The sequence below is a fragment of the Papio anubis genome, unplaced genomic scaffold (assembly GCF_008728515.1).
Source record: "Papio anubis isolate 15944 unplaced genomic scaffold, Panubis1.0 scaffold955, whole genome shotgun sequence".
NCBI classification, from domain to species: Eukaryota; Metazoa; Chordata; class Mammalia; order Primates; family Cercopithecidae; genus Papio; species Papio anubis.
The window spans coordinates 594-12,183 of NW_022169800.1; the positions used below are offsets into that span (position 1 = coordinate 594).

Sequence of the window (11,590 nt, forward strand, 5' to 3'; positions counted from 1 at the left end):
GAAGAAATAAAAATCCTAAGGAGATGATCGAAAAATAGTGATATTGAAGCAGTAATTAAAAAGAAAATCTCAATAAAAGTGCCCTAAAATGGATGGATTTGAAAGCTGAATTCTGCCCAGTATATAAAAAGAACAGCTAGCAATTCTATTAAATCTGTTTCAAAACATTGAGGAGACGGTGTTTCTCCCTAACTCATTCCACAAAGCCACCACCAAGCTGATACCACATCCATGCAAGGACACAAAAAAAGAATACTATAGATCAATATCACTGCTGAGTATAGATGGAAAAATCCTCACAAAGACACAAGAAAATTGATTGCAACCACGTATCAAAAAGATAATATGCCACAATCTACTAAGTTTTATTTCACGGATGCAATGACTATTTAACATGCACAAAACAATAACTGTGATTCATCACATAAATAGAATTCAAGACAAAAAAACATAATCATGTCAACGGGTGCAGAAAAAAAGTTTGATAACATTTAACATTTCTTTATGATAAAAACCCTCCAAAAATTAGAATAGAAGGAAAACATACCTCAAATTAATAAAAATCATATATGACAAACTCACACACAGCATTATACTAAATAGGAATATGTTGAAAGTATGCCTCCTAAGACTCAGAACACGTCAAGGATGCCCACTTTCATTACTCTTAATCAATATAGAACTTGAAATCCTAGCGAGAGAAATTAGGCAAGAGACAGAAATAAAGGCACCCAAATTGGAAAAGAGGAAGTAAAATTTTCTGTGTTTGCTGATAATATGATTTTGTACTTAGAAAACTAATATCCTTTCAAAATTCTCCTAGAATTGATAAGTTCATTCAGTAAAGTTTTAGAATGAAGGAAAAAAAAAAACCATAAAAATGCCAGTAGTATTTTTATACACAAGTAACAATCAAGCAAAGAACCATATTAAAAACACTACTATTTACCATAGCCATAAAAAAGAAAATATCTGGGCATTAATTTGACCAAGGTGGTGAAAGATGTCTCCACAAGAAAAACTACAAAACACTTATAATGGGAATTTTTGATGACACAAAATATTGAAAAACATCCCATTATCATAAATGGAAATAATTAATGGCCATAGATTGAAAGGTTAAAATGATCATATTGCCCAGAGCAAGTTACAGCATCAAAGTAATTCCTATCAAAATACTAACATCATTTTCAACAGAATTAGAAAAAAGTAAAATTCATATGAAAACTTAAAAGAGCCTCAATAGCCATAAAAATCCAAATCAAAAAGAACAAAGGTGGTGCAAATGCATTGCCTGACTTCTAATTGTACTACAGTCCTGTAACAAATACAACACGGTGCTGTTGTTAAAATAGACATTCCAGAAATAAAGCCACATGCTTGCAGCCAACTGACTCTGGCAAACTGGATTAAAAGCAAGCACTGGGAAAAAAAAGTCACTTTGTTCAATAAATTGTGTAGGAAAAACTGAACAGCTATTTGCAGAAGAATTCAACTGGACCCATCTCTCTCACTGTATACAAAAAATAAGCCCAATATGGATAAAAGTCTTAACTGGGAGACCTGAGAGTCTGAAAGCTGTAGATGAAATTCTAAGAAATGAAAAGGCTGCCCCGGACATTGATTCAGCACCCCTGCCTGTCGGATTCCTCATTCTGTTTCTTTTTATTATGCGCTTATAGTAATAAATATTTTTATGTTATTTAGATCTGTTTGCTTTTCACACACAATGGACCCTTGTCTCTCTTTTTCTCTCGTTTTCTTAAGCTGCTAAGGAGAATAAAGTGTCAGGTCTTACTTTTGGTGCCTCCCTGCTGATGAATTAAGGTTTATTCTTTCTCCTCCTTTTCCCCCACACATGGGAAATCTAGTAAGAAATCATGGAAGCTCCCTTATCTGATGCCAGCGTGAGATTTAAATCACACAAGCTCCTTCTCCTGAGTACAAACACCCTCCGACTCCACCACCAGATTATTAGAAAGCCTGAGACAGCCTCCTTTCCTGCCCTACTGAGGAAATTCTGGTTCGGAACGGCCTGTGCTGCCCTCAGCAGACACCTCAGTAATAGAGTAGGTAAATCTTTTCGTATTCGCTTGGGGTGTTAGTGTGGAGCTGTCATTCTCGACATCCACACTGAACACTGGTGGGGTCTCTCTTCCTTTGCATGGGATCATCTGTAATTGGAACTGTGGGCTTGGAGCCCTGACAGTGACCACCACGGGCCTTTCTTCTCTTGCACTGGATGCGAACTCCCTCTGCCCCCATGACGACTTGCGCGTTATCCTGCCTGCTGCCCACTGGCCCTTGGAGTTCTGTTGAGCTGGGCTGCAGTGTTGAGTTAAACACAGCATCTTTTATAGATTTAGCTGATTTAATTCAGAAGCATTGATAACTTATTGATACTGAGAAACAGGAGTAAGTGACTGTGGGTGACTCTGTCTTTGGTGCATGTGAGAAAGTTTTTCTCTTGTTACGACAAATGTTTCTTCTTCAGAGACTTCACAGGAAGAACAGGATGAGGAATCCAGACAAGTGCCCCAGAGGAAACTGCTTTATGGAGAGGAAGCCACAGGGCTGACAGGAAACCAGACCTTAACCCCCATCTGCACCTGCCCTGAGGCTGGCTCTGGTGCTCAGTGGATACTGAGCGCCCCCAGGTGGTCCTGTTCCCCCTTCAGGGAGGCTTGTTTCTGGGCTCACACTGACATTTACTCTAATTGTGTTCCCAAAAATGGAGACAGAGTAAACCATGAATCCGTGCATCTCAGAGAACACAGAAGAGCAGAATGACACCCCCCCCAACACCTACACACACTCACACACACACACATTTAGGTAAATCTCATTAAAACTGCTGGAAAGCAAAGACAAATAGAAATACACGCAGACACGTGGAGGTGAGTACAGCTCGCGTTCCTTCCAAAAGAACAGAAAAGATGATGGCAGCTTTCTTCTGGTTAAAACCTTACAGGCAACAGGAAAATTCACGGTATCTGTAAAGTGTTGGAAGAAAAGTCAACTCATTATTTTATAACCCATGGCTGTGTTCCCTAAAAAGTGAAGACAAAGCAGTTCTATTTCTCTTCGACAGCATGAGGGGCTCAATGAATCGATGCCCTCGTGACACCAGTGAAAATTATTTTGAAAAATTACAGGGTTTGGAAAGGCTCTATCAGCATAGAGTAAGTGAAGAAACATTTATTCAAGAAAATCTAGAAAACTCAGTAAGGCCAGTCATCATATTTGATCTAAGATGCTCTTCCTTCCTTCCACATCCCAGCTCAGCATGACGTAAACTCCACTGCAGACAGATGCATCCAGGAAGACAGGACACTTTCTACCAGCTCCCTGGTGAGGAGGCCTGAACCTGGGGGAGGGACCTAAGTGGAATTTTAAGCCCTCTGGCCTCCTGGCTGAGCTGCTGATGCTGGTTGAACTCCATGTCAATTTTGAGGAGGGGTTGGTTAACAGTTACAATATTACAGGTAGGTAGGAGGAATAGTTCTAGTGTTCTATGGCATCGTAGGCTCACTACAGTTAACAATGCTTTATTGAATATTTCCAATAGACTGAAGAGAGGACTTTGAATTGTTTCAATACAGAAAAATGATAAATGTCTAAGGTTATGAATATGCTAATAACTGTGATTTGATCACTACACATTGTGTACATTTCTCGAAATATCAGCCCGTACACCATAAATATGTAAAATTATTATGTGTCAATTAAAAATAAGTGTAACAAATAAATCCAGGCACTAAGACTTTCAGAAAGAGTTTTAGTGTGTTCAACAATTAGGTTGCTAATTACTGTGATATTTGGGGAGTTTTGTTTCTTCAAGTATTTGAAGCATTTAAGAAAATCTGGCATAGTGTATTTGTAATTTTATAATGTAAAGAAGATTAAATAATCTTCAATCAATGTCCAGAAGGTTAAATAATCTTTCCTCAATGAGTCATTAATTGAGGAAATTGAATTTAAGTCAATAAAGTTTGATTTACAACCGTGTACATATTGTGTGAGCATGCAGAGAAATATCAAACATTTCGCATTAATGGAATGTCAATCATTTGATGTATTTGGACATTAATATGTGAATCATTTAACAAAGCACAAAAGTAATAATTCTCCATCCTTAGAAGCATTCAAACATTAAAGATGTGTTTATGCATTAAAAATAAAAAAGGCTCTATTTCTACATACATTGTTTACAAAACTCATCCCCTTCTCCAAAGACATCTTGGTACCCTTCCTTTGAGTCTTCTTTGAGATTTACATCATTCAGTCCACATTTAAGATACTCGTAGTCCATCCATGTACCTCTCTCAGTATATTCCTTTATTTTCTGAGAAAATATAAACTAGACACTTAAATATGAGATTTGATTAATAAAATATCCCCTCACTGTCATGTCTTTCGGATGTTAGTTTATGTACATGCATGTTTATGTACCTGTTGTACACTTATGTGTTATATATATGTATGTGTGCTTGCATGCATTTATGTTGGCATGTGTTTATGTGTATATGTATATGTGCACTCAATTATTTTTTAAACATAATGGTCCTCTTAGTGACCAGGCTCAACCCAGGAAATAGCAAATCACATAGGGATTTAGAGTAAAGAGCAGAATATGTGGGTCAGTGGATGGAAATTACTCAGAGAGCCATCAAGGATAGGAGGCGTCTGCTAAACCCACTTAATGAGATTCTTGCTGAAGGCAGGCCATTGTGATCAGATATGAAGAGTAGAGGATAAGGAATTTGATAAGATATGAAGGGTGATCAGATGTCAATGTGGGTCATTCTCTCCAAACTGACTTAGTACGATTCTTGCTAACTCTAGCACCCACTCTAAGGACAGAAACAGAAGCCCAAAGTCATAGGCCTCATTGAGAAGAGAGCTCAGATGAATCTGACTAGAGTTTGGTCAAGGAGAGTCTTGAGACCAGCTATCAAACACAGTGCAATGCCATTCCTAGCCACTGCGGTGTGTAGACATTATTTTGCTTGTTTGAGGTGTGATTATGTTCACAAGTGTTTAGCATGGAAGGGACACTGGAAGACATGAGACATAAATTATCCTTTTTTTTGAGAGAGAGTTTTGCTCTGTCGCTCAGGAGTGCAACGGCACAATCTCAACTCACTGCAACCTCTGTCTCTTGGGTTCCAGTGATTCTTCTGCCTCAGCCTCCCGAGTAGCTGGGATTACAGGCACCCACCACCATACCTGGCTAATTTTTTTTGGCTCACACCTGTAATCCCAGCACTTTGGGAGGTCAATGAGGGTGTATCTCCTGAGGTCAGGAGACATAAATTATCCAAATAACTCTGTGTTGGGAGCAGCCAGTCTGAGAATCCTGCCATTCTAACTGCCCTACTATGAGGCAAATCATTTGGAAACTCTTTGAACTTGTTTTTGTTCTCTGTTTACGTCCTGCAAGATTGCCAGTTTCTTAGCAAAGCAGTGTCAGTTTAATTTGGACTGAAAGTACCGAATTACCTAATTACCCATTAGCTTAATTACCTAATTACCCATTAGCCTAATTACCCATTTCACATACTAAATTGTGGATCCAGTTGAATTTAGAGAGATTTCAAAAATCACAAACACGTGACATGACATGGAAAGAAATAACCACTTCCAGTGAAAGAATCTAGTCAAATGGTCACAGCCTTACCACAAGCTGATCTCAGCCACAGCCTCCGCCTCTTTCCACCAACAGTCATACTCATGAAACACACAGGAGGAAACTGAAATGAAATTCTGGTGCTCATGTGTTTCCTTAGCTGTTTTCTCTCTTTCTTTTCTTTTACCATTTTGCTGAAGGGGTGAATGTTATTTCATTCTGAAAGCTGAGAGTAACATGTTTGTAATTCTTTTCCATTAAGGAGTATTAATATGAGAGACATATTTTGGGTATATTGTTGAAGAAGACGTCTGAGTGGACCTCTCACCTTCTCCTTAAATCTCCTAACCTGGTCTTCGTGTACCTGTATGCGTGAGTATGGCACTGTGTGTAAATTCATGAGATGCTTTAAATCTCATTTGTAGGTGGTAGATGGGGAAAAAACTGATTTCTGCCAAATATGTTGTTAAAGAGGCTTATTTTGAGTCATTATGAGTGACCAGGGCGTAGGGTTACACAATCTCAAGAGGTCCTGAGGAAGTGCACCTGAGACAGTTGGGTTTCAGTTGGGTTTTATACATTTCAGGAAGACAGAAATTGCAGGTGAAATCTTAAATCAATATGTGTAAGGTGTACATTTTTTCATCCTGGAAAGCTGGGACATCTCAAAGTGGAGGCTTACAAGTCATAAGTGGGTTTCAGAGATTCTTTAGTTGACCTTTGGTTGAGAGAATTAAGCTATTGTGTAAAGACTTGATGTTAGTAGAAAGAAATGCCTGAGTTAAGATAAGGGGGTTGTGGAGGCCATGGTTCCTGTTATGTAGATGAAGTCTCCTAGGTAGTAGTCCTCAGAGAGAATAGATGGCAAATTCTCTTTTCAGGCACTAAAAGATGTCAGGCTCCCGGTTAACCTCTCCTACTTCCTGGATTGGCCCAGAAAAGGAAGCCCTGTCTGCATTACTGGGGGTTCTCTCGAGATGCAAATTTCCTGCACAAAAGACAGCTTTGCAGGGTCATTTTAATCTGTGGGTCGTGTGACAGCCATCTCAAAACTTGTCAAATAAATATATATTGGGGTAAAATATTTTGATTTACATCAGGGTCTGCCATCTGTCATGCAACGCTATATCAGAGTCAAGTTGGAAAGTTAGCCACATTATATCAGGTTAATAAAAACCCCTCTAATGAGATGTTGTGGCTTGTAGGTCATGGCTTCTCAGACCTCTCAAATAGGAATTTGGGCAAGATAAAAGAAAGGTGAGAGTTTAGTCCTCAGTCTCCACTCTTGGCCAAAGATCATTCCATGGAATGCACATGCAGGCCAACACCAAGCAGGAGGTCCTATGGTGCTAGAAAAGCCCATTCCTAGGGTTGTTTATTGGTCATCGGTCATTGGTAATGGTAGTTTTTATATCAGTGATGTCAAGTCATAAGGAAAGGACATGACCTGGCCTGATTTAATAGCCAATTGTTTAAGAGGCGAGAGAGTTAGGCCTAGGATTCAGTCTGAACAAAACATTCTGGATCAGATCTACGCTGTAGGCCACCATGATGTGGATCTTTGATTGTGTCTTTTTTCTTTTCCTGTATCTGACATAGCATTTACAAGAGGCACAGAATTATAAAATAGAAAGACGTGCCATGAAAATAGTGAGGATTAGGTGCCAAGAAGTTTAAAGGTAGAATCAGAGAGCAGTAAACAACCTCCTAGCCAAAAAGTCCCCTGCCTGCATCATCATATTCTTTAATCTGACCTACAGGCTGTTTATCTTTCTTATCAATGGGCATTTGAGCCTATGGTAAATCTTACCTGAGGGTTGTAGGACCAACACCAAATCAGAATCCAATAAATTTAAGTTTTATTCTGGCCAATTGGTCTCCATAGGTAAAGCATCCCAAGGAGAGTGTGAATCTAATTTGAGCAAATCTGGTCCTCCATGTCTAAATTGTCACAGGACTTGCTTACAGTTGACAAATCTATTTTTCCCACCACTTTTGTATTGCACCATACACTGATATTTAGGACAGAAAAAGGTTTTACTATAGGAGAAGTCATATAATTCTATTGTGTCATTTTGTTGTTTCCCCCAATAAAATGCCTCTTTCCCATATACCAAATGTTATGTCCCATAGTGGTGAATATTAGGGAACAAATTAGAGAGAAATCAGGGTTCCAAGTGGTTTGTGAGCATAACCATTCTCCTTTTCTATTTTTTCAATCTGAGAGAGGAATGGGGTGCCATGTATCTATTCCTAGCTAAAATAGCCCCTGGCTTCCCCTGGGGAGTATCCTCATATTATTTCCCAAACTCCCAATGCCTACTAGTTGAACAGCAGAATTCATTTGAGCCTCATTCAACTTTGGTACCTGGGCTTTAAGAATATAGAGTCTGAGGTCCCATTTGCCATTGAAAATTTTCCACAAATTTGGGGGAAACGCTACACCTTCCACAGGTGTTTGGACTGTGCCTCAGCACTGAGGATGGCAGGCCATTGATTCACAGCCACCTCAGATTCTATTTGTAATATTAATAACACGGACATGAGCCCTTGTTTGGTGAGAGCACATGCCTGTTCCCACCATTGAGTTTGGGAGTATGTTTTCATGGTTTGTCTGGCTTATATCCATTAGATGAGAGCTGCATCATTTTTTAGGGCAGCTTCTCATCCCTCTCACTCTTCCTGGAGTAGCATTCCTTCTCTGTGAACTATTTTGGGCAGGGGATTTTTCTCTAAGGAATGCCTTTCTTCAATATCTGTGAACTCAGCTTTCCCCAACACATGTAGCCCAGTTTTAATTCCTCTGGTGAGTTTGCGTTTTAGCCTTTTGGGTGGCCTATTTTGTTCCATCCACCAGAATTGCAGTTGCCGTCATAGGCTAATGGCATCAGTATAATTTGAATAAATGGAGTCAGCCTAGAGCTATTGAGTATCCCAAAAGCGATTGTTAGGGTGAGGCGAATGTTACGTCTATGTATACCCTTGTGTGAGTATTCCATAATGCTTCACGAGATACGACCTTAGGTTGGAATTTGTGCTCTCAGGGTCCTCTGTCCACCAGCTGACTCCCATAAGCAGTGGTTGCCTGAGGGCAGTGTCAGTGTTGTTGGTGCAGGATAAAGGCATCCACCCCAAACACCAGGCATGGTCATTTGGGTAAGTATGCTTGGTTACACAGAGACTTTTGGTGCTGTCCATTGTTAGACAATGTCCTCTGACTAGCCTCTAGTAATTGTCACTGAGGGACATTGGACCAGGCCAGCCATTCTTGCAGGGTGTCATAATTAGTGAGACCCTTATCATAGAAAACCCTGAAAAGGGGCACATTGGGGAATGTTTGAGGAGCTGTGTTGCGTAGCCTTCAGTTATCTGGTCTAAATACCCACTAAATTGTGTGGGCTCTATCTGAGCAGTCAAAGTGAAGTTTGGAGACAAGGAACTTTCAGGTTTTGAGAGAGGAAGGGAGTGAGGCCCAGGCAGTTAAGAGACTAGTGATATGGTTGGCTGTTTTCACTAAATCCTCATCTTAGTTGTAGCTCTCACAATTCCCACACATGTCTCGTGGGAGGGACAGTGGGGGAATGGTGAATGCACAGGCAGTTTTGCACTGTTCTTATATGGTGAGTATGAGTAAGTCTCATGAGATCTGATGATTTTATAAAAGGCTTTTCCCTTCGCTTGGCTCTCATTTTTCTCTCTTTTCTACTGCACCGTTTAAGATGTGCCTTTTGTCTTCCACCATGATTGTGAGGCATCCCCAGCCACCTGGAACTGTGAGTCCATTAAACCTCCTTTCCTTTAGAAATCACCCAGTCTTAGCTATGTCTTTATCAGCAGCATGAAAACGGACTAATACAGTAAATTGGTACTGGTAGAGTGGGGCATTGCTGTAAAGATACCTGCAAATGTGGAAGCGACTTTGGAACTGGGAAACAGGCAGAGATTGGAACAGTTTGGAGGGCTCAGAAGAACACAGGAAAATATGGAAAAGTTTGGAACTTCCTAGAGATTTGTTGAATGGCTTTGTCCAAAATGCTGATAGTGATATGGGCAATGAAATCCAGGCTGAGGTGCTCTCAGATGGAGATGAGGAACTTCTTGGGAACTGGAGTAAAGGTGACTCTTGCTATGATTTAGCAAAGAGACTGGTGGCATTTTGCCCCTGCCCTAGAGATTTGTGGAACTTTGAACTTGAGGGAAATGGTTTCGGGTATCTGGTGGAAGAAATTTCTAAGCAGCAAAGTATTCGAGAGGTGACTTGGGTGCTGTTAAATGCATTCAGTTTTAAAAGGGAAAAAGAGCATAGAGGTTCAGAAAATGTGCAGCCCAAAGATGCCATAGAAAAGAAAATCTCATTTTCTCAGGAGAAATTCAAGCTGGCTGCAGAAACTTGCGTAAGTAACGAGGAGCCAGATGTTAATTGCCAAGACAATGGGGAAAATGTCTCCAGGGCATGTTAGAGACCTTTGCAGCAGCCCCTCCCTTCACAGACCTGGAGGCCTAGGAGGAAGAAATGGTTTCTTGGGGGCAGGCGCAGGGCCTGGCTGCTCTGTGCAGCCAACGTACAGGTTGAGCCATGGCTTCAGAGGGTGCAAGCCCCAAGCCTTGTCAGTACTCTTGTGGTGTTGAGCCTGCAGGTGCACAGAAGTCAAAAATTGAGCTTTGGGAACCTCCACATAGATTTCAGAGGATGTATGGAAATACCTGGATGTCCAGACAGGAGCTTGCTACAGGGACTGAGCCCATATGGAGAACCTCTTCTAGGGAAGTGCAGAAGGGAAATGTGAGGTTGGGGCTCCCACACAGAGTTCCCACTGGGGCACTGCCTAGTGTAGCTGTGAGAAGATGGCCACCATCCTCCAGACCCAGAATGGTAGATCCACCAACAGCTTGAATCATGCACTTGGAAAAGCTGCAGACACTCAACATAAGCCCATGAAAGTAGCCAGGAGAGGGGGCTGTACCCTGCAAAGGCACAGGGGCAGAGCTGCCCAAGACCCTGGGAACCTTTCTCTTGCATCAGCGTGACCCGGATGTGAGACATGGAGTCAAAGGCGATCATGTCGGAGCTTTAAGATTTGACTGCCTTGCTAGATTTCAGACTTGCATGGGGCCTTTAGCCCCTTTGTTTTGGCCAATTTCTCCTATTTGAAATAGGTGTATTTATCCAATTCCTGTACCCCCACTGTATCTAGGAAGTAACTAACTTGCTTTTTTATTTTACAGGCTCATAGGCAGAAGGGATTTGCCTTGTCTTAGATGAGACGTTGGACTGTGGAATTACGAGTTAATGCTGATATAACTTAAGGTTTTGGGGGACTGTTGGGAAGGTAAGATTGGTTTTGAAATCTGAGGGCATGAGATTTGGGAGGAGCCAGGGATGGAATGATATGGCTTGGCCGTGTCCTCACCCAAATCTCATCTTGAATTGTAGCTCCCATAATTCTCACTTGTGGGAGGGACCTGGGGGGAGATAATTGAATCATGGAGGCGGTTTCCCCCATATTGTTCTCATGTCGGTGAATACATCTTACAAGATCTGATGATTTTATAAGGTGTTTTCCCTTTCACTTGGCTCTCACTTTCTCTCTTGTCTGCTGCCGTTTAAGATGTGCCTTTTACCTTCCACCATGATTGTGAGTCCTCCCCAGCCATGTGGAACTGTGAGTCCCTTAAACCACTTTTTCTTTATAAATCACCCAGTCTCAGGTATGTCTTTATCAGCAGTATGAAAATGGACTAACACAGAAAGACATACCGAGAGAGGTTCCTTCCACAGATACCAAACAGTCTCTTGAGAGTCTTGGTTAAAACCCTGAGGGATTTCAGCCATGTAGTTGATCACAAGAAAAGTAAGACTGAGAGTTATTCAGGTGTCACGAGGACTGGCCTGGTCGGATGTCTCTGGAAGAGTTTCTGCTCTGGCTGTTGTACTATAGACCAGCTGATTCTTGGGTGTTT

General features: G+C 41.1%; 1 long non-coding RNA gene across 1 annotated transcript; it reads left to right on the forward strand.

Annotated features, from left to right (window-relative positions):
* The first annotated feature begins 5,218 nt into the window (after positions 1-5,218).
* On the forward strand, positions 5,219-11,035 carry LOC110743850. The gene is made up of 3 exons (XR_002523584.2): positions 5,219-6,001; positions 9,349-9,402; positions 10,856-11,035. It is a non-coding gene; the product is annotated as an uncharacterized LOC110743850 (long non-coding RNA).
* Positions 11,036-11,590: the final 555 nt, after the last annotated feature.